Source organism: Plectropomus leopardus, chromosome 20, assembly GCF_026936395.1.
Source record: "Plectropomus leopardus strain MGB_pleo_1.0 chromosome 20, ASM2693639v1, whole genome shotgun sequence".
In the NCBI taxonomy this organism is placed as follows: Eukaryota; Metazoa; Chordata; class Actinopteri; order Perciformes; family Serranidae; genus Plectropomus; species Plectropomus leopardus.
The window spans coordinates 12,416,362-12,438,078 of record NC_142195.1 but is presented as its reverse complement, the minus strand read 5'-3'; the positions used below and the strand labels follow the sequence as shown (position 1 = coordinate 12,438,078).

Here is a 21,717-nt window from a genome sequence, read left to right as displayed (position 1 = left end):
TTTCTTTTAGACCGATGGTAGGATGTCTTTATTTTTTAGTGCAAACCCAGATACAGAAATGTATCTGCTAGATGCGATGGCCATGTGTGCACCAGAGCTTGATCTGAAGCAGAACTCACACAGCAGGCGATGTTAAAATGAGCTTCACTGAATCTTGTTTCAGAGCAGGGGTCAGCAACAGGCAGTCAATCAGCAAAGGCAAACAAATACAAAAGAGGGAGAAGAGGCAAGCGATAAAAACAGAAACAGACAAGGAACATGAACAGAGGCTAGGAAGCTGTAATGCTACAGGGGCGCAGTGAGAGATGTGGCAGTGATGAAGGGGATGGCTGCATCATATACTAAAGGAGCGATGAGGGAATGAGGAGCAGGAGAGAAGGTGGAGGCGGAGTTTAGGTTATGTGAGAGGGCTGGGACACACTGGGGACAACTGCTGGACAGGGAGAAAATAGCATGCTTGGAATAAAAATGCAAAGGCCTGGGCGAAATGAAAAGTTTTTTGCTGAAAAATAGTAACAGAGACCGAGACCATGTCCTTATGACATCAGCAATGTCAAAAAGCATAGTGGAAATTCTCAGAGAGCATTGCCTTAACCTGTGAGCTTTCTATCCTTCAAGCTATGGTCAGATATCTTGACTTCAGCTGTTTGGCTCAGTGTGATTTTATATTGTGATGAATCAGAATATTATAATCAAAAGCAGAATATTATGATAAGGCCTGTCATGATTCCTTGCTGTGTTGGACAATATATTGTCTTTTTTTAAGACCATGTTATTCCACTGATGACATGATAAAATAATAGCGTACTAATGCAAATACACCATTTCAAAGAACAAGGAACTTTTAATTCTTTAGGAATATTCAGACAGTGGGGTTAGAATATTACAAAAACATTGTAGTATTTTTGGACTACAGGAGAAGTCCAAAAATACTGCATTTGGAAACAAATGTAGTATTACTACATTTGGAAACAAAACCAAAACCAATATATGCCTTTTGTAACTATAGAGAAGCTTGGGGGACACTGAGATAGGGTGGGTTACCGGGCTTGGGCACTATCTATTTTTTCATACCATCATACCTTGATGGAATTTCCCCAGGGTATACAGTAGACGGTATTGGTGTGCGGCACTATTTTCTGTTTACTCAATACACAACACAATGACAAAATGTCGACCAAAAGTAATATTCTTACACCTATTTGCATTATTAACCAGAGAAAGAAAACCGTACATCTTCTAAATTCATGTTTCTCTCTTTTACCAAACTGAGGCTAACGCCAGCTTAATTCATATTTATTTTTATTTATTTATTTATTTATTTTAATTTAGAAGAAAACATATTTGTATTTGTAGCAAATATGAATGCATGTCTTTGGAACGTGGGAGGAAGCCGGAGACGCAAATACGAATGTGATTCTTGGAAAAGTTTAGTAATTGGTGAATGGCAAGATAAATATACTTTGCAGTACAGTTTAAAACCCAAAGTTACACTGTCATTATAAGCACTGTGCAAGTCTGGTAAGACTACTGTAAGAACTAGAGGATTTTTCCCTCCTTCATGCGATTTATAATATATATATATATTTTTTACCTTTATTTTTATTACCTGTTTCTGTACACATTGCCCAGTGCAACTATTAAATTACAGGGTGGATTTTAGAGCATGGGGCTCATGGGCCTTCTTGTTCCTGTAGCAAAAAAAATAAGTCGCACACTGTTCTTTTTAGGTGCAGGACAGAGAGCACAAGTTGACAATAAAGAGTAAAGAATGTCCACAACACTGAAGAGGTCACATCGAAAAATAATAATATTACAGTAATAATATTTGGAAACCCTTCAATGCTGTGTTCATTTTTTACATCATATTGTATCTTCCCCTTTTTATAAAACTCATATGTCAAAGTTCCTACTAACACTATTGTCTCATGGCTGTTGAAACTTTATTAAACCTTGCAATAACTCACTGCACAGCACGGCGGGGAAGATTCAGAGATTTTCAGACTGCCTTCTGCCAGAGATCAAATGAGTTTTGGATTCAGATCTTTGCTTGCACCCAGCTGCCATCCAGACAAACAAATGGAACCACAGTCCAAGCAAAGCCTAATGCACCACGGAGAGGACATTAGAAACACATATCCTGTTTTATTAATGTGGTCAATACAGTCCATTAGGCCAGGGATTTAAAAGCCACAGAGCTCTTCCACCTCCATTAATATTTTCCTCTGACCCATGGTAATCTTGTTTTTTTTTTTTTTGGTCGGAGAGGGACAAGTTGCTTTCCATATTCCCCTAAGAGAACTAACATATTGTTATGTTGACTGTATAGCATTTACGCATTTTAGATTTTGGTCATGAGGGTTTGAGTTTTGAACAATAGGAAGGTAAAGTCAAGGTGAAAAGATTCCAAGAACTCAGTCGTACAGAAATTTGGAGCACAGTTAACAGATTTAGAACTGAGTTTATTACTAACACTGGATTCAGGTGGCCTAAGCATTACGAAGCATATGTAGAAATAAAACTGCTTGTAAGCTCTGAGCAAATTGAAAATTTTGCACTGGAAGGTCACAGAGTTCGTGTGGTCTGCACAACATTCTCACTCCTAACTCATCAATTACTGATGTTTGGTTGGTGGCCCTGCATGTTTAACTATGACACTCTAAGTGCCCCTCCAGCGTCAGTTTTGGACGTCAAGGGACAGCCTAAATTCACGCTCCTTACATGCATTGTGTCTTTTCAAAATAAACATCCGATTTCACAGGAAATGCACAGATCGTGCTTGTTAAATGCATGCGGTCTTTTTCCAAAATTAACTTGGGACGTAGTTAAAAAAGCATCTTTTTGAGGTTTGCTTCTTTAAGTTTAGTCATCAGAAGTACATTGGTAGGTTTAGGAAAAGACATCATGGTTTAGAGTAAAATAAATAGTTTTATTCATATATACTATAAGAGCATCACGTGACTAGTATAGTGTTCTACACATGCCAGCCCACAACACTATAATTAAAATAACTAAAGTGCTCTATAAACAGATACTCTACATTGTCAAAGTTATATTTTTCAGTTAATGGATGTTTATTAAAATTCAATTTCTTTCCAGACGTAATTGCTCTTGGAAGGACAGTAGCCATAGTCAGCCTGAATTCATGTTTTTACGTGTGTGTTGCTTTGACGTTAATGCATTGCTTATGAAAGATCATTCAGAGGACTTTTAGTCACAAATGCCCTGAAAAAAGGTTTGCATGCCAACATGTGTGATAATGCTTAAGGGCAGAAGTACAGTTGAGGATGAAAATAGGACAAAGGATATTGCAGGGGGCTAAGTCATACTTTTGTCAAATGTTAAAAGGTTACATAAGCTATAAAATCTACTATGTACATCTTTGATCTGTTTTCTCTGAAAAGTTTTTTTTTGTTTTTTTTTTAAATCTGCTAGGAGATTACTGACACGGCACCCAGTTTTTTCTGGCACCATTAGAGCATATCTGTGTCTGTTCACTACACACAGCCAAGGTTGTCAAGCTATTTCCCTCTGTAGTCCCATTCATAGCTTGTGTCAGTACACTCCCTGTGACAGTAATGGTTCTTTAAAAGCGGCAGAGGTGTATTCCCTTTGCTGTGTGACAAGGTTGAGCAGCAATGGTCAAAGCCCACCTTGTCCCACACCTGCCCTCTACACCCTTCCCTCTCACAAGAGCGCTATTTCAGGTGTGTTGATGCCGGGTCTATCCTGATTCACAGAGACATTACGCTGCACAAGGAGATTCATGGGTGCAGTGTCATGCCCTCATTCCAATGATCTGTAGTGAGCAGTTGAGAATGTTCTTCTTTTCTTTTCTTCTGTATTGTATCCTGATTCCCAGGGCAGAGCGGGACGAGCCAGATAGCATAAAGAGATAAGAAACAAAACCCTTTTATTCACCATCCAGGTTTGAAACAGGGAAATTAATTCAGTCTTATCATCTGACTCTTTCAGGTGCCAGAGGGCTGAAATTTCAATGTCGTCTGTGGATTTACCAACATTGTGTTCTAATGCAGGTACTGTATATCGTTTAGATGTCATAAAGTTGAAGAGTTCATAACTGGTAAAACGATGGGGTTATTTGATGTATCATATGCAATGATTTATTTGTTAGAAAAATGTTAGCGTAAACAACACAAACTGCAGAGTTATATATATATATATATATGGCACAGTGTCTGGGATGGGTAAGGTTTGACCCCCAACACTTTTCCGACAAGGTTAGCATGCCCTCCCTACCACGTCCATCCAGTAGCCCCATACATCAGCGGTGACACTGGGAAAATTAATGTCGCCGACACTCAGAGCCCAGCGATGCTACTGATGGCATCTTGCTCAGTGGCCAGACACATGACACATCAGCTAAATCCATCCTCAACAAAGCCTTAGAGTAGGTGTTACATTTAATATTAAAGGAAGATAAATGCCAGGCTTTCTTATGTAACTGCTTCTGTTTGAGTAAAACTGATCTTAAATGCTCCATGTTGACCTTAAAAAAACATTAGAAAAGACAAAGACTACGCAAAGTTCAACAGCAGGAAATTATTGCTTAAAAAAAATAACTGTAAAGCATGTAAATTTATAACAAATGATGATGATATGTTAAGAACGCACTCTGTATTTTGCAGAACATTCTGCATGAGGTTAGGATAACTGGAGTAATAAGATGAGCAGTTCACAGTGAGAGCCCCCCTAGTTTAATTATGCTATCATTAATAACACATTATAGATCAGTCTTAGGGAGAGACCATTCATCACGTTAGTTGAAGGGCCACAAACATGATGAAGTGATTAAAAGATAATGTTTAGTTAATGATCATTGCAATACTCGGACTTCCACAGAATCCAGGCTCTTTGGCCCCCTCAGCAGACTATCATGAGGAAGGCATGACATGTTAAATACCTAAGTAATCATAATAAAGCAAATAATGTAGGTCCTGCAGATACAGACAACTACTCTGCAAAAAAAAAAATAATAATAATAATAAAGCTAATGAACTAAATTGCTACGGTGCATTAAGTACACTCTACCTGTTAGCGTCACAGGGCTCGACATTAATGCTTGCCCAAGGAGAGTAAACTCTGTGTTAAGGCTAGTGGAATACCCCAAGTGAAAAATAAATGTAATGTCCGATGTAATATTGTCCAAAAGTGAAGGGCCCAATGTAATGCTTTTCTACCCGAGTTGCATGTGTGAGTCCGTCTCACCACTAAGTCTTCAAAAGCACTGATGAGAAAAATCTGACATACTGGATACTGTAGAACTTAACTCTGGGGTTCACTATGTCACGTACAACATAATGTAGCTAACATTAAGTATGTCTGTACTGCTACATGCCAGAGAGAACAACTTTTTTTAGAAGCTAACGTTAGCCATTGTGTGGAGTCAGTGGCCTGGGTGTCCTGAATGTTTAATAAACAGCTCTGGACTTTTCAGACTCTTTATGCCATCTACCACTTTGAGTAAACTGTCAGTGGGTGCAATCATCGAGAAATTTTGTCATAAGCCTGTCCTTATGTAAACCTATGTGACACATGTGGCACAACAAAAAAAAGCTCTCTGTATGAATGTGCGAAAGTCATCATAAATATCTCCAAAAAAATAAACTCAGTCATTTATAGTACATATGTACTATTTATAGGTTGCAGACAATGTTTTTTTGTGTTTGGCAACTGTTTAAATGTGTAATTTTTGTATCGATTATATTTTGTTGGGATATTTATATTTTGTCCATAATTTGAATCTCACTATGAGTTTCTTTTGTTCACAAACTAAAGAACTGAGTTATGTATATATATATATATATATATTTATATATATATATATATAGTTTTTTACTGAATATTGTTAGGCAAACTACATTTATGTTGACATATGCAACTAAAACAATTACTATGCAGCAATTTTATGTTCTTGAAATAAATAAAACATTCCCAGTATTTTTGTCATATCATCATCGCAAAAATCGTTATCGCAAAAATACCCTGAAATAGTTATTTCACAGCCATATTGCCTATTATATAGCCTATTTGACTAGTTTAAGGGATGTTCACTGAAAAAGGATGGGTAAGATGACCAAACTACAAGAAAACCCAATGCAATGATTACCAACAACTGGATTCACATATAGACAATATGTGCTACAAAAGATGAGGATGAGGGATACAGAGACAGAGACAGAGAGAGAGACAGAGACAGAGAGACAGAGAGAGAGGGAGAGAAAGGGAGGAGGAGCAGGCAACATTCCAGCCTGCAGTAACCTTGATGACACCCTTCATTACTATGTGCGGGCTGACATCCTGACAGAGGCATGCGGTACCAGATGGAGGGGAGGGATGCATCACCATTCCCACCCTCCGCTCGTCCTTTGTAGAGGGGCAGCGAGAAGGAAATCGCGGAGGGGGAAGAAAAGGAAGGGATAGCAGTTGCATTGGCGCACAGCTTGACTGACACTGCACTGGCTCAACTCTGCAAGGCTGCCCTTGTCCTTGTGCTTTGACAGCAGGTGGCCTCAACTCTGGCCTGACCTTGCCATATAAAAAAACCCTAGTCTACTACTCTGCATGAAACCAGAGGACCCTTAATCCAACCACTATACGTTTTCCAAACAACCCCCATAGAGACGTCAACTTCAGGGCGCTTCATCAGAAATTTAAAATCACAGCAGGGTAGATAAAGTAAATTGTGAGGAAATGAAAAAAAAAATGATTCTGATGATGTTAAGCATTCAAATCCTGTTCAAGGGTTAAAGTGATAGTTTGGATTTTTATTAGTGGGGTTGTATGTGTCACTTATCCATCAGCAGTGTTTTACATACAGTTGATGTCAGTCTGCACGTCTCCAGTTTGGAGAAACAGGCGGGAGTTTGACACAGAAGTTAAGCAATGCACTGCTGTGAATAGGGCCCAGCAACAAAACGTATTTTAGCCACCTAACAAAGGTCCCACCTGAACAAATCAAATTAGTTCAAGTGTATGCCATACTGAGAGTATTTTCAGCACTCATCCGGCAGACAGCGAGTTTTGATGTGGAAGCTGTTAACAGCTCCATCGATGCTTTCCTCAAAGCCACCAGACTCTATTGAGAAAAACTGTATTTTTTGCTCATTGAATACAAGAGTTGCTGGCCGACTGCTGCCTTGATCAGTTGGTTAGTTTGTGTCATTGTGTAACTTTGGTTAATCCAAACTAACCATTTTAAATGCAACAGTCACACAACAACACAAACAAAATAACTGTTCAAGGCAGCAGTTAACCAGCAGCGCCTGCGTTCAGTGATGTTAAATTACTGTTTTTCTCAATGGAGTCTGGCTTTGAAGAGATACATCTACTTCTTTTTCCAGATGAAAATCACTGTCTGCTATTAAGGTAAAGCAGTAAAAATGGAGTATAGCATACAATTAGATATTTAGAAGGCTAAAATACATTTTGTTGCTGATCCCTCCATTAGCTTTCTTGGTCAGACTCCAGTTTGCTTCTCCAAACTTGGGGGTGGTGATTGGCATGACTGTGGTCGGAGAAATGCACAATACTGGATTTTTTGCAGATATCCGATATGCCAATATATAACAACATAATTGGCCAATAACCAATACTGATATTGATACACCCACTTTTACTCCACACCTAATTTTAGTGATCAAGTCTCTTCTTTAGTGGAGTTAACATCAATGGATGCATACTCTTATGGTGATAGCCCACCAGCAGATGGAGACAAAAAAAATGTGTTTCAATGTATGTCAATTCATTTACTGTGCAAAATAAGAAAAAATACTTCAACTTAGGACTGAACATATATATATATATATATATATATATATATATATATATATATATATATATATATATGTCATATGGACAGAAATCAACATGTTGGCCGATATGGATATTTCATTTTAAAGCCATTATTGGCCGATACAGATGACATGCCGATATTATCATGCATTCCTAACTGTTTGTACTATACTGTAAATGGAAAAGTATCCTAAACAGCCCCACATCAATAAGTCTCATCTGAACAATCCCTTTAAGTGGACATTTTTGCATAAGTCACTGTAATCTTGATCCCCTGTATGAAAACCACAGTTCTGATGAATAATACTGACATTGAAAACTAAAGCTTCTTCAGTAAAAAACAGTTGATAGTGTTTTGATAAGTGTCTTCTTAAGCCGACATGTTGGTGTGATTGCTACGTTATGACACAGTAAGCTAGCTACAGTCCCAGTGCTGTGTGAAATACAGTCATGGTGAAATGATCAAAGGTGGCATTGCCAGCAAGTCCCCTTTAAGGACATTGGCGGTTAGCACAGGGCTGCCCAGCCTCTTTGTCTTCCTGGCAGCCCTTTGATGAGAGCCCCCTGGGTGATTCACTCTTACTTACAGAAGTGCACACGGCTGTTAAGAATTGGATCAAAACAGATTGAGAGGGGGTTGGATGCACAGAGAAGAAGAGTGGAGCAAAGGATTAAATATGGGAGATAGATGGGGAGGATAGAGAAACAAAGTGTAAAAAGTAAGAGATGGAGCACGGGGCAGACAGAAGTTGACTTATAGAGGGAGGATTAAAATGTTGAAATATTCAGTCCTATTCATCAGATCATTGTTGTCACACTCAAAGACAAAAGGTCACTGGGTTTAATGGGCTCCCTGTCCTGGTGTGGGCAACACGGGTTGTGCAATCAACTCATCAATTTGAACAGTGAATCAGTCACGCTCATCTTTGCACGGTTACAAATCTGATGTAAATGCAGATGAATCTCTGCCCTACTTAACTCGTCAGCCCTGGCAGTTTTGCGTGGACTTTTGACAGTCTCCATTAGTGTGTGTTGCCTGAGTCGTGGGGTGAATCCAAAGGTTTTCCGTCACATCCGTTAAAAGGAGATTTATGTAAATGATGATGGGTGAACAAAGTAGACAAGGTACATTTGGGAATATTTCAGAAACATTTCAGCAGCTGTGAAAGGGTCATTTTGACAACTTTGTGTTTGATTTTCTTGATGCGCTTCATAATAATTTAGAACAAAGTGGCGCTTTTTACTTACTTACAGGAACAATGTGTTTGATTGTTCCACAAATACTGATTATTAATCAAATAAACTTGTATGGCGATGATCTCCATGTTTGGATGCTAATGTCATTATTTTTTTGTGACAGCTTCCAACTCTCCTATCCATCTTCCAGGCCACACCCCTCCTGCCACAAAACACCACTCGCCATGAAAGCAAAAAACAAAAATTTAATTTATGTTTTTCACTGAAGTCATGAACACTAGTTTAGCTCAGTGCAAGAGTCTCTCGTAATATACTGTTGTTTCTGATGCATGGTATTTCACAGTGGGTGGCAGTAGACGGTCACACTCGCCACCCCGCTGTAAGTGCACCAAAAGCCCTGCAGGCAAAAAGCAAATAAGAATAGGTTGATTTATTGATGCTAAACCCCAAAAGATGCACAGATGATAAAAGTTAACACTCAACAGAACACAGTTCATCAAGGTAAAGCTGTGCCAACACAAGACAGTAGCCTACTCTGTCGAATGGAAAGAGAAATTCCATTCGACAGGGGGGGAAAAAAGCATGATCAGGCCATCCCTGGGTAAAATCTTATTTCACTGCAGAGCTGTGTGCAGTGTACACACACAAATAAAGTGAGAGGGCTGACTGTTGGCATCACAAAACTTACTCTTTCCAGTGGGTTTAACAAGTTTTTTTGTTAGCTCGTGCTAACCATGTAAAGGTTGACCTGACCTATCTGTGTAACAACAGAACACAAAGTTTGCTGATCCGTTCCACCACTAAAGAGGATGACCATCCAATGAGGAAGGACTGTTTCCAATATAGGTGCCCATCTTTAATTGTCATTAAACTGTTAAAGGGTGCTGTTGCCTAACTGTTTAACTTTATACTATTACAGTTTAACTGTTAAATGTTAAAGGGTGCTGTTGTTGCTGCTGCTTATCATGTAATTAAGCCAAAATTCTTATTATCAGTTAGCAGTTATATGGTTAATTATTAACATCCCTGTCTACAAGATATGAGGTGTTTTGTTTGTACATGCACTTTGAATCTCAATAGTTCAGTCTCCTTCATTAGCAATAAAGACCATGGTCTTTCATGTCCATTTCTCTGAAAGAAGACTTTGATGATGCAAAATGTTTTAATTAAAAGGGTCAGGAAATGCTCAGCATTGAGCCTTCTGGAGTCTTTTACTGTGTGTACACTGTAACTATGTCTGTTTTAAAGTTATATTCATTGATTTTTTTACCAAATGGGGCAGAAAAAATCATTACTTACTTACAAACACACCACATACAGTATGATCAGCATATAGATTTTATAAGTAACATGTTAACAAAAACTCAAACATTGACAACAGCTTCCTACAGGGCTCAATGAGAGCTGTTTGAACTCAACCATATGGTAAACATGCAGGGATAAAACCAAAGCAATGAGCCAGAGGAGGCTAACAAGTTCTGTGGAGCTCCACAATCTCCACATTATGACTAACCCTTTCACACCAAGTCATACACAACATGAAACATATTTGTTATGATATGTGCACACAAAAAACAGCACATTCTGCATCCTCTGCTATGTTTGTCAGCAGTATAATATCTCATCCTATCACTGATTGGCAGCAGCATTGGTTTCTGGCTGTTACTGCAGCGGCAAGAGGCACATATTAGACCTGCTAAATTTTGGTGGCAGATGGCAAAACTGTGTGCTCTCCCATGGGGTGGCAGCCAGCTGGCCACTCTTTGCCGCTGTGACTAGGGTGAGCAGTAAAGTTGCCACTTTATGTACATTAAAATATGAAAGATTTTGCTGCTTCCTACTGTTCAAGTGCTGTATCGTACATTTAGGCACGTCATGGGAAGTGATTTAATATGGTTTATTTGTCATGTTGTTTAATGTGTTGTACAGCTCAGTAGGTTCAGTGATGCCTATATAGGGCTTAACACTGAAGAAAACATAATATCACTGATACTATTTAATGTGCTTAACAAACCAACTTCACAATTTAAATCAGTATCATTCTTTACATTCATAAAATGTCAAAATGGCAGCTTATGATGCAGATTTTTGAGAGAAGTCGGCCTTGACAATAAGACTGCTCCTTATTTGTTGTGATTGAAAAGGGCCATGTGATAATTTCACTTTCTATATAATGCAAATGAAACCACAAAGGCTTCATAAATAATGCAAACAACCTAAAGACATAACACCAAAACAAATGCACATGGCTGAGGTTGCTAGGTGACAGGCTTGTTAACTATGGGGTGCAGCGTGAAGGTAACAAGAGTAATCCCACAGCCATTTACTGTAGGCTTCAGCCAGAGAGCTTTAATAGCTGCAACACACTGGAGGAGGTGATGAAATTATTGCAGAGCAGCATAAGTTTGTTTACTGGAGTGTGAGTGAACTAAACACAACAACATGAATGGCACAACAAGCCATGTATTTTAACAGCATGTGTTTCTATTGTAGGCAGAGAGAAGGGGACGGAGGCATTAAATTAGTGACGCCAAAGAGCATCATGTCCAACAAAAGCTAGTTAGTGTGAGGTGTAATGTAGAGCTTTGATCCCCTGCCTGAACCCGACTGGGTTCAGTCTGTAATTCCACAAAATTCCCTCGGGCTTGGATAGAGTAGGGTTTGTGCCAATCCCCTAACACCCCCCTTTTTTTTTTTTTTGTTAAAAAAAAGCAGACCTTTATAGTCTGTGTATTGTCATGAATAATGCATAGGCTGTGTTGCCATCAACCCATTATACCAAATAAAAATGTTATCATGAATTAGATTTAAAATGACAAAACATTTAAGTTAAGGGGTCATTTGCTCACAAACCGTGAGAGAAACTCCCATGCGCTGCACAGGACAAGCATGAAACTGGCAGTTCTCATTTGTAAATGGCAAAAGCTGCATTGGACTCGGGGGGAGACAGGAGAAAGTGAAAGAGAGGGGCAGCAAGACGACTTGGTTGGCAGTCATTGCCTTTGCTTCTATAGCAGTGTGAGAGATGTGCTGAACATGCAGCGGAGAGGGGTGATCATCATCTGCGACCCACATTGCCGTGGGCTGCTGTGTACACTCGAAGATGGAGACGCACTGTAGGCCGCAGCCCGCTATGCCAAACCTGCTGTGTGTGCGAGACAAAGCCGACGACAAACTTGAAATAACAAAAGGAAGAGAAGTAGGAGAAGTTGTGCATGGAAACATGCCAGCCCTTAGCTTGTCATATATGTTTTAATATATAAAACATTTTTTTTTTTAACTGCCAAAATTCAGGTTTGAAGTCTGGCAAAGGGCACAAATTTGCTGCCAAGAGTTGGGCTCTGATCAGGCCCGACCCCACATTAACCTGCATAGCTTCTGTTCAGGCCTGATTTTTTGAACCCAGTCAAAGCTCGTCCATAATGTCAATAGTAACAAATGTACTATCTGACTAAAACAAAAGGAGTCTCTGTCTGTATGATTTTCTTGACCCTTCATGCTATCAACTTCACACCTGCCAGGTATATTGCTGAGAGCACCAAAGAAGTGCAGTGTTGAGTGTACAAGGAGCTCACACTCCCACAGCAGTAGTCTCTGAAAGTCACTCGCTTTAGTGCAGTAAACAAATAAATGAGGAAAGACAGTCTGTAGAAACCAGATATGTTACATTGCAGCAAACTCAAATATTTAAAGCATTAGCAATGTAACTTTCAGATTCAACGCTTTTTTCCTTTTTTCAGAAATAGCCTGGTCAAAAGTAAGAAGCTGTTAGCAAATGACGCGTATACTGTAGCATTGCTAAGGAACACATCTATGTCATGGTGTCATGGCAGGTGTGTTGTTCAGGACAAAAGGAAGTAGAATTTGCATGCAGCAGTAACGAAGCAGGCAATGCATTAGCAAAAACCAATTCACAACTCACTTAGAGAAAAATCCTTTGCTAGATTCAACAAAGGAGCCGCCACAGACAAATGATCTTGTTTACTTGTTGGAACTGAAAGATGACTGAAAAGCATATTGCATATTAATATTCTCTTTTGTGTGAAATATAGATTAAGTTAGAAGTTTTATTATTTAAAAAATTACACAAATTGCCAAATTTGCAGTGTTTTCCTGTCACGAAAGTTAGCACATCACCAGTCTTGCAAATCTAACTTGATAATTAATGATCTGCTTTCAAGGGAACGCCCATCAAACAGCCTCTTCTACAGCCAGAAACGTATATATAAGACTGAATTGTCACTCATTGTCATTTCACATCATTATTCAGTCTTGGTCGTGTTATTTTTTTTTCAATACCAAAGCAGTTAACAGCAGTGGTTGCTTGCAGCTGTTAACATTTGTCATGTTTATCACAGAAAAATGAGATGATGTTAATTCTGGAAAAAAAATTGTATTCTGATATTATCCATGCTCCATTTGAGATTAAACAATTTGCAACTGATTATAACTGAGCAATTGTACCAGAAAAGTAAAGATAGTGCAAGAAGCACTAAAGACTGATGACATTTGTGTAGTGTGGATGACCAGTCAGTGCGACTGATAGAATGTGAGGCATCTTTGAATAAAGTATGAAAAGGGGTCCTCGATATTTTATCTGATTAAATCCTAATTTTAGTGACAAAGAAAAAACTCTGATTAGATGTTTTTAAGCAATAATGCAAAAACATGTATGCCTATTCCAGGGTTTTCATTGCCGATCTAACGTAAAGGTGAGCCATCTTTGTATAATTGGCTGCCCCTTTGCTTTAAAATTCTGACAAAAATGCAAAACATTTTTTTATTGGCAGGTTTTTATACAAAAAGTATTTCACCTGCAACTGCTTTGATGCACTTGAGCATGTAAGCAATACATTGCTGGTATTCGTGGTACAAAACAAATGTGTGTTTAGGATGAAAGCTGGTTTACTTTAAGTAACAAAATTAAATAGGACAAGATAATAAACCAGTATCCTACTTTTTGAGCACCGGTACTTGACAGGTCATTTTGGAAATTAGAAATTTCCTTATCTGCTGCCAAAGATTGAAGAGATGACACCAAAAAAGATTGTAAGAAGAAGAAGAACTTCTGCAGTAGTGATGTAGGTCTGCTGTTACATAAAGTTAAGCAGAGCACATGTGATTTCAGGGAAATTAATTAAAGCATTTAAAGTGCACATGCAGAAAAGTGTAAATAAATGTAATAAATAAAAATAATTAAAAATAATTAAAAAGAAAAGCAGGAGGTCCTCATACATACAGTATATATAAGAAGCAGGAACCATGTAATGTTTATGCATGAAAAACAACATACACCATCATAAAAAATAGTTGACAATTACTCATCTAATTATTCAAGTAATTGTTTTAGCTGCATATGTATACTTTCAGATGATTAGTGTGCAAACATCTTAATTTGTAAAGTAGTTATCTAATAGTAGTGGAGTAAAAATGACCACATTTTGCTTTTAAAGTGTTGTGGAGTAGAAGTGGAAAGTGGCATGAGATTAAAATACTCAGGTAAAGAAAAGCTTCCTCAGATTTGTACATAAGTACAGTATTTGAGCAAATGTACTTAGTTACATTCAAAATTTTCTCTCATGCAAGAGAGCGCAAAAATAAGGAAACATTGGTAAATCCCAGAAATTAATGTGAACTAACAAAATAAGACCAAATCCTGGATACGAGCAAAAATAGGAGGAAATTTGTTCTATATACTGTCTTGCATGAAGCCCCTTGTCTCTTATCGATTGCAAGCCCCTGAAGTAACTAATCTGAAATCTTATCATGGCAGCTTTTGTGATATTGGTGAATATCATTTTGTTGTCCAAAGAATCTAAATAATATTGTATCATGATGAAAGCTGGGATTTACAACCCTAATTTTGAATAAATAAATAATCAAACAAACAAATAAACCTAAACTGTTCTTTTGTGGTCACAGCATGTTTCTCCCAAATATGTTGCAAATAGAGCAGTACAATTTACACTGGTTACTGTAGCTTTAAAATGCATATGTGCCTCTACCAAAAGCGCTGAAAATCTTTCAATCCAGCCCTAGAAATGAACACAGCTCTGTGTAACTAATGTCTAAGATCATGAAATGACATTTCATTCCCGGAATTAAAAGAAGATAACAGCGGAGGTAGAAATAGAGAAGGTGAAAGACTGTTATAAGCTATTTTAATATCTTTAGACGAGGACAGTGTGTTCAAGAAGAAAGTGGAGGTAAGTCGGACATTCAGAACAGAGAAGGCTGAGCAATTTTACAAGTGAAAATGAACCTAATTCTGTTTTTGTTCTTTTTCATATTTAACAGTCAGCGCAGGAAGCATGTGGCCTCGACCCAGCATGGTCCAAAAGCCATAGCTGGCCCATGATCACGCCTGATGGGATGTTTTGTGTACTTGTGCAGAAGACAATCCCTCACATCATCTTAATTTCGTAAAGCAGCCACTCCAAAGAAGTGTGAACAAACCGTGGACACCGCCTACATTACACTTAGCCTTTTCGACCCTTGTCTCAAAAAGAAAAAATCTGGGAAAACCCTGCATATGTTTTCTTTGGCATTAACAGTTTGCAGCAAAATTGCTTTGTCAAAATGAGACATTTTCTCATTGTCTCACCATGGCTGAGTAGTACTATCATAGACTAATTACTTGTCCTACAAATCACAATTTGTTTTGCCAAAGATTTCTCTCGGTGGCATGCAAAATAAGGCCAAAGGTAATCCCATTGATTAGTGTCATGTGAACTCAGCACCTTTCAACAATGAGGTGAGCATGCCAACCCATTAAATTAATTAATTACCTTTTGCCATTTGGGAACCATTTAAATTTGTAAAAATGTGCCTGGGCCAGGCAAGGTTAATTGGGCATTTAGCTCTCAGAGCTCCCCTCAACACCCAGGAGGAGCTTGTCCCTAAAACAGAAGCAGGTCCTTAATAAAAGTAGCACAGTGACCCCTCCAATAGACAATAGCTGGTTTCTTGTCTTTGACCCCGCACATGCTGATACTGATGAATGGCTGCATATGAATGTGTCTACATAATCTTACTCCATGCGACTACAATCCCTAGAAAGGAGAAAAGGAAGGCTAGAAAGGTGTCCCTGGCTTGTGTTTTGTAACTGTGATCATGGAGCGTGTGTGTGCGTCTCCCCCCCTGACAGAGACAGATGGAGTGGGAGCCACCAGATTTACCAGAGGAAGCAGTTTATAGAATATTGTCAGGGGAGAGTAGGCAGTTTCTGAAATACAGCTTTCAAGTCACAGCCATCAATCTCACCAGCGCCTGTCTAGATCAAGCGGGCTGGAGAGCTAGTTTGTTAGTGTTCACAAAAGATGAGTGTGTTACGCTACGCTATTCCGTGGCCTCAGAGACAAAACAGCCGCCAGCAGTTTCATGCAAAGTACTAAATGGTAAAGGTGAAGCTGTCGGTCATAAATAAATTCCCCCATTCTGTCAATCAGATGGTGAAACTAGGGCAGAGAAACTGGAGGTCCTGTGTTAATGAACAGCCTCTTAGGACTATTTGCAGACACATATACATTGGGGAGTAGCAACATGTTAAACAAATTTGACTGTCCATTTTTTGACCCCGTTTTAATCAAATGACACTGTTAATCCTCTATGCTTTCGTAATAGACACAAATATAGTAAAATTCTTTCAAAGTTGTAGAATTTCCATCATCACAAGGTTCAACATAAACCATGGCCACAAAGAGTTACTCTGTATGCACCAAATATTCTCTGTGGGTGGCCCCTTGTGGCCGCTTAGTTTTATCAGGTCTCTCTTGAGAGTGAGACTACCTGTGTCGATGAGATTACTTGTCTCAACAAAGGTTAAATAAAACAAGAAAAGAAGGCCTCGCGCTTGCATGCCTCTGCACGCCAATTAAGTTGCACTTACATTTTACATCTACATCCATAAAAACATGGATGCGTCACACACATCTCACACATCCTCGGCAGCACAGAAGATCTATACAATCAGCACAGTTTCAAGGTGGGCACCCAAGATCAGTGTCACCAATTCAGTGTCTGACCAAATGGCCCCTCCTCTGTTCCTGAGATATGACGCTTAGAAAGGCAAGACAATTGTTTCTGCAAAACACACTGGTTACAGTGACGCTGACCTTTGACCTTTTGAATATGAAATATCAGCACTTCACAAATAAATCCTACTAGACATCTGTACAGAATTTTGTCAACTTGAGTTAAAAACATCTTTTTCGGTGGTCACGGTGACCTTGATCTTGGACCACTAAATTTAATCGCTTCATTATTGAGTCCAAGTAGATGTTTGTGCCAAAAATGAGAAAATGCTGAAGTCCTTCTTGAGATATTTTGTTCATAAGAATGAGACGGACGCAAAGTCAAATTAACCTTGACCTTTAACCAGCAAAATATAATCAGTTCATCATTTAGTCCAAATGAACAGCTAAAAGTGACCAGTTAACATGATCACTCTTTGCAACAAATCACTGGCTAGCTAATGATATGCCGGGGCTCCTTCAGTATGGGTTTACTAAGTCTACTCAGACTGCTCACATGATGCTACAGATGAACAATAAAAACACACAAAAGGCTGACTATGAAAAAATAAATGAAACTAAACAGTTGGAGGTATTTATTATAGGCTTTTTAGGCTGTATTTATTATAGGCAAACATGCCTAACTCAGGCACAATGCGAAGAGGTAGAGAAATAGACTGTAAACTAAGAGGCTGTGAGAGAACCAAGTTCTTTGTATGTTTATAAAGAACTTGAGTTTTCTAAGGTCTTTTCATTCATTAAGTGCCAGCGTTTAGTAAGGCCGTGTTAAGTTGCGTTAAATTGCCCTTTCTGTATTTTCTTTTTTTTTTCTTTTTTTCTTTTTTTTTTACATATGTATACATTTGGCCGACCAAAATTGTACTTTTTCCACCAAATTTAGAGGCTTAGTAGCCCGTGGGGCCAGTGCTTAAATATGTTAGCACCTATCCTTGCATCAGGAGAAAAACAATGTACCACTTTTGAAGTGTGGCATAGCAATTAATTATTGTAAGGATTGGTGGATATAGGAGGAGCAGAGCTCATTCATTTTCTGCCATGAAGGGCAGCACTGTTTATACTGGGATTAACAAAGCCATAAAAAATATGACAACTGATTTAGATAACTGGGTGGCAAATGGGGTGACATCACATGTTTTGTATTTTTTTTCCTGGACCAGCTCAAGTGTATTATTTGTGCAAAATGGTGCAGTGAAAATCTCCGACAATAGGAATATAACAAGAATTTATGGATCAATGAAAATGATATGACTCTTTTAAAATATTTGCGTATGTAAAGCTGAGCTGTTATGTGACTTAAAATTAGAGTCAGAATTTCCTGAAGTAGCACACTACAGAAAACCACATATTCCAAAATTCATCATTCAGCAAGAAATGCTCAACAAACGAAAGTCCGACTCCTGACAAACTGCAGGCTGCAAGGCAGTGATACTGGAGACACCATCCGTGTCTCCATTTCTTTACCACCAATGAGCTCATCATAAATTAAAGCGCTCAGTTTAATGTAGAAAAAAAAGGACTGTTTTTTTTCAAATAAAATAAAGGTTTTCAAATTCAATTACCACATATTATTCCTGCTGTGCAATGTCCCGCTTATGTCAGCTACCTTAGATAACCCTCCAAATCTGATTGGAACATACGCTTTGCGAGGCTATGACAAGAGAAGTTATATTGAAAATGAATGTTATGTTCAATATATGAGACAAATGTACACCAAGGTCCAATAAACTTCACAGTTCCAACACAGAAACAACGCGCTACTAGCACTGTGCGTTCAAACCCGAAAATGTATTTCAAGCAGCAATTGAGGAGCCCAGGAACACCTCGAGAATAAAAGATATAATACATTTTGGCAAAAAGAGGAGGCGAGTCCAATATATGGTTCAGTCTGTAAAGAACTTTAACTAAAAGTAACTTGTTCTTGCAAAGATGAAAGAAAATGTCCACACTTCAGAAGCTTTCATCTATCAACATAAACAGCATATCCAATTATCACCACCTAACCCAACTATAGTTGCGTCAACACCCTCACAACCAACGTAAACATCAATTTTGTCACAAATGCAGAACCTAAATATGTACAAAGCTCATTATCAGCTGGCATGTGATAATTCAAGGTTGTAGCACATGATTCTGCAAAGACTGATGTTTTTTTATATCTACACCCAAAGTGCAGAAAAACAAATGTGTTCCAGTCTGATCATCACGCAGTTGCTTAATTGCTCCTCTGACAGGTTAACATACTGTATATTTCTTGGTTGCTCTTGTAACTACACTTGAAACCGAGCAAAGTTCCACATGTTTTATGTCACCTCAGACACTTTATGTCGAACATACAGAATTAGAGGCTTTTATTTCAGTGCTCAACAAAAGTACAAGACAGCAAATTACTGAAAAGCTGATGCCGAGATACTGAAGAGGCAGTTTTCAGTTTTTACAGGGAATCAAGACTTGACAGGGGATCTATTAAGCTTTTCTATGTTTTGTGTCTTAATAGCCTATAAGCCTAGTGTTACAGTCAATGCTGTTCATATTTAACATGGCCAGAAGTTCAAATAATCAGGTAAATCTATGTAAAGGCATTACATTTAATATAACCCCTCAGGTTTCACTCACTCTGAACACTGTTTCGGAAAGCAAGTGTGACATTTAGAATAAATTAAGACAAAACTCAGAAGTACAATAAGTAACGATCTACAAGAATTTGGCTTGTATGAATATTGCTGCTGATTGGATAACACCTCTGACACACCTGCTACCAGGAAACCAACGCAAAACAATGCACACATTTTTCAGATTGAACGTGCCCCACTATATGGAAAACCTGCAAAAAAAAGGGTGAATACAGACGTTCAAACACTGACAGTTTGAAGAGGATATCATCAAAGCATTAAACCATGTCATTTTAGGTCCCCTTCAAACGTGGAAACGTGGAAAACATGCCAATAGCACTACATGAAAGGAAAACCCAGACTGCTGACAATGTGTCAGTGTCAGTATGGGGACTGTCCTACCAACCCCTGTGCTGGTGCAAAACAGAAAAAAACTGGCTGCATGGCGCAGAACAAGCATTTTCCAACGCAAACCTATGCAATAACACAATTTTACTGAAGGAAAAAAAAGTGCATAAATTCCACCAAAATGCCATTAAACACCTTACAAGCCTGAGTTTTTACTGCGTCTTGCGCAACTAACTCTCATACAGTCAGTACCAAATCTGGGTTAAACACTGTAGCACACAGTTACGCACTGGACTCACCGGAGCTGCAGGTGACGCGTCTCTCCTGAGGACATGTCCCTCCATTAATTCAAGCATGCTGATGAGGCGCCTTGTGTGCATGGTGCATGGACCGTCGGTGAAGACGTTTGTTTAAGCTGAGAGTGAATTTTCTGTCACTTCAGAGGTCGTCTGAGGTTGTGGCCCTCTGACAGTCACACCCGGTCCGGGCAACGATGAGGGCGGCGGGGCTCCAGCCGCAGCGCTAATGCCGTGGATGGATGTGCCCGAGCGTCAGTCGTGATTCGATCCTCTCCTCGTCCCCTCGACACTTTCCTGCAGTTCCGAGCTGCTCCAATACTTTTTGTGGGTTTAATTTCTTTCGGCATCAAGCCCCTTTTCGATCCATTATAACCAGCCATACATTACCGGAATGCATTGCTTTTGCATTACTATTTGCGGATGCTGGCTCCCAAAATTCTTTGCGATGTATTATAGGGAAGTCGGGTTTAACCCTTGACCTCACAGGTCATCCGTAATCTCACGGTTACGCGCGAGATTTGACGGTTACATATATATGTAACCGTCAAATCTCGCTATCTATCTAGATAGATAGATAGATAGATAGATAATGAGTTTTTAAAATATGTTTTGTAATATATTTGATCAGCAAACAGTTTAAACAAGAACAGCTGCAACAATTAGTTGATGAATCCATCACTCAGTTGACAGAAAATTAATTGCCGACTGATCTGATAAACATTTACGTTTTTTTTATAAATAATTTTGAGGTTTTTGGGGAGTGTTCTTTCCCGTATTATTATCATTATTATTATTATTTTCTCTATAATTTACAGTTGTTGTTTTTTTTCTTCATTTTTTAAAATAAATTTTGAAGGTTTTTTGGGGGGATGTTTTTTCTTCTTTTATTTTTCAAAAAATTTTGAGTATATTTATTTTAAGTTTTAGCTCGAGGCAAAGCCCTGGACCAGGGCCACCATACATATGCTTTTGTTTTTTATGCTATTTTACTTTTATTTTTCAGGCACTAGCACAAAATAGTGGATAAGATAATAGGAAACCAAAACACTGCTTTTCAGCTTTATTGTTTTTAAATAAAGAATTGCAGCAGTCAATTCACTTTTAGTTTGCATGCAGAGATCCATTTGTGTATCTTTGGAGGCTGATTTTATCTTCCACTTTGGTTTTATGAAAATTTGTTGTCTGAATTGTTAGATTTTTTTGTGCAACTTGCTGTTTTCTGATTAACTGTTTTTATCTTGTGCATTTATATCGTATGCAAACTGCAGTGTTGGTCTCTGATTTATTGTGCTGCTGTGCGACACGGTTGCTTTGACTCATTATTTTATGTTTTCTTTGCAAATTTGCACTTTTCCTCAGCACCTGAGGGCCATCATAAATAACACCACAGCTGAACCCAAAACATCATAATACAGT

At 38.5% G+C, this 21,717-nt stretch overlaps 1 long non-coding RNA gene across 4 annotated transcripts in view; it reads right to left on the bottom strand.

Moving 5' to 3' along the window:
• The window catches only part of LOC148186187 (uncharacterized), a 181,950-nt gene extending 161,161 nt beyond the window's left edge, over positions 1–20,789 (bottom strand). For 3 of the 4 annotated variants that reach the window (XR_015775164.1, XR_015775166.1, XR_015775165.1), the window contains exon 1: positions 20,302–20,789. This is a non-coding gene — a long non-coding RNA (uncharacterized LOC148186187). Of the gene's footprint in view, positions 1–9,237; positions 9,410–20,301 lie in introns of those variants that run through there. The other variant, XR_015775167.1, reaches the window with a different exon arrangement.
• Between the last annotated feature and the right edge of the window lie 928 nt (positions 20,790–21,717).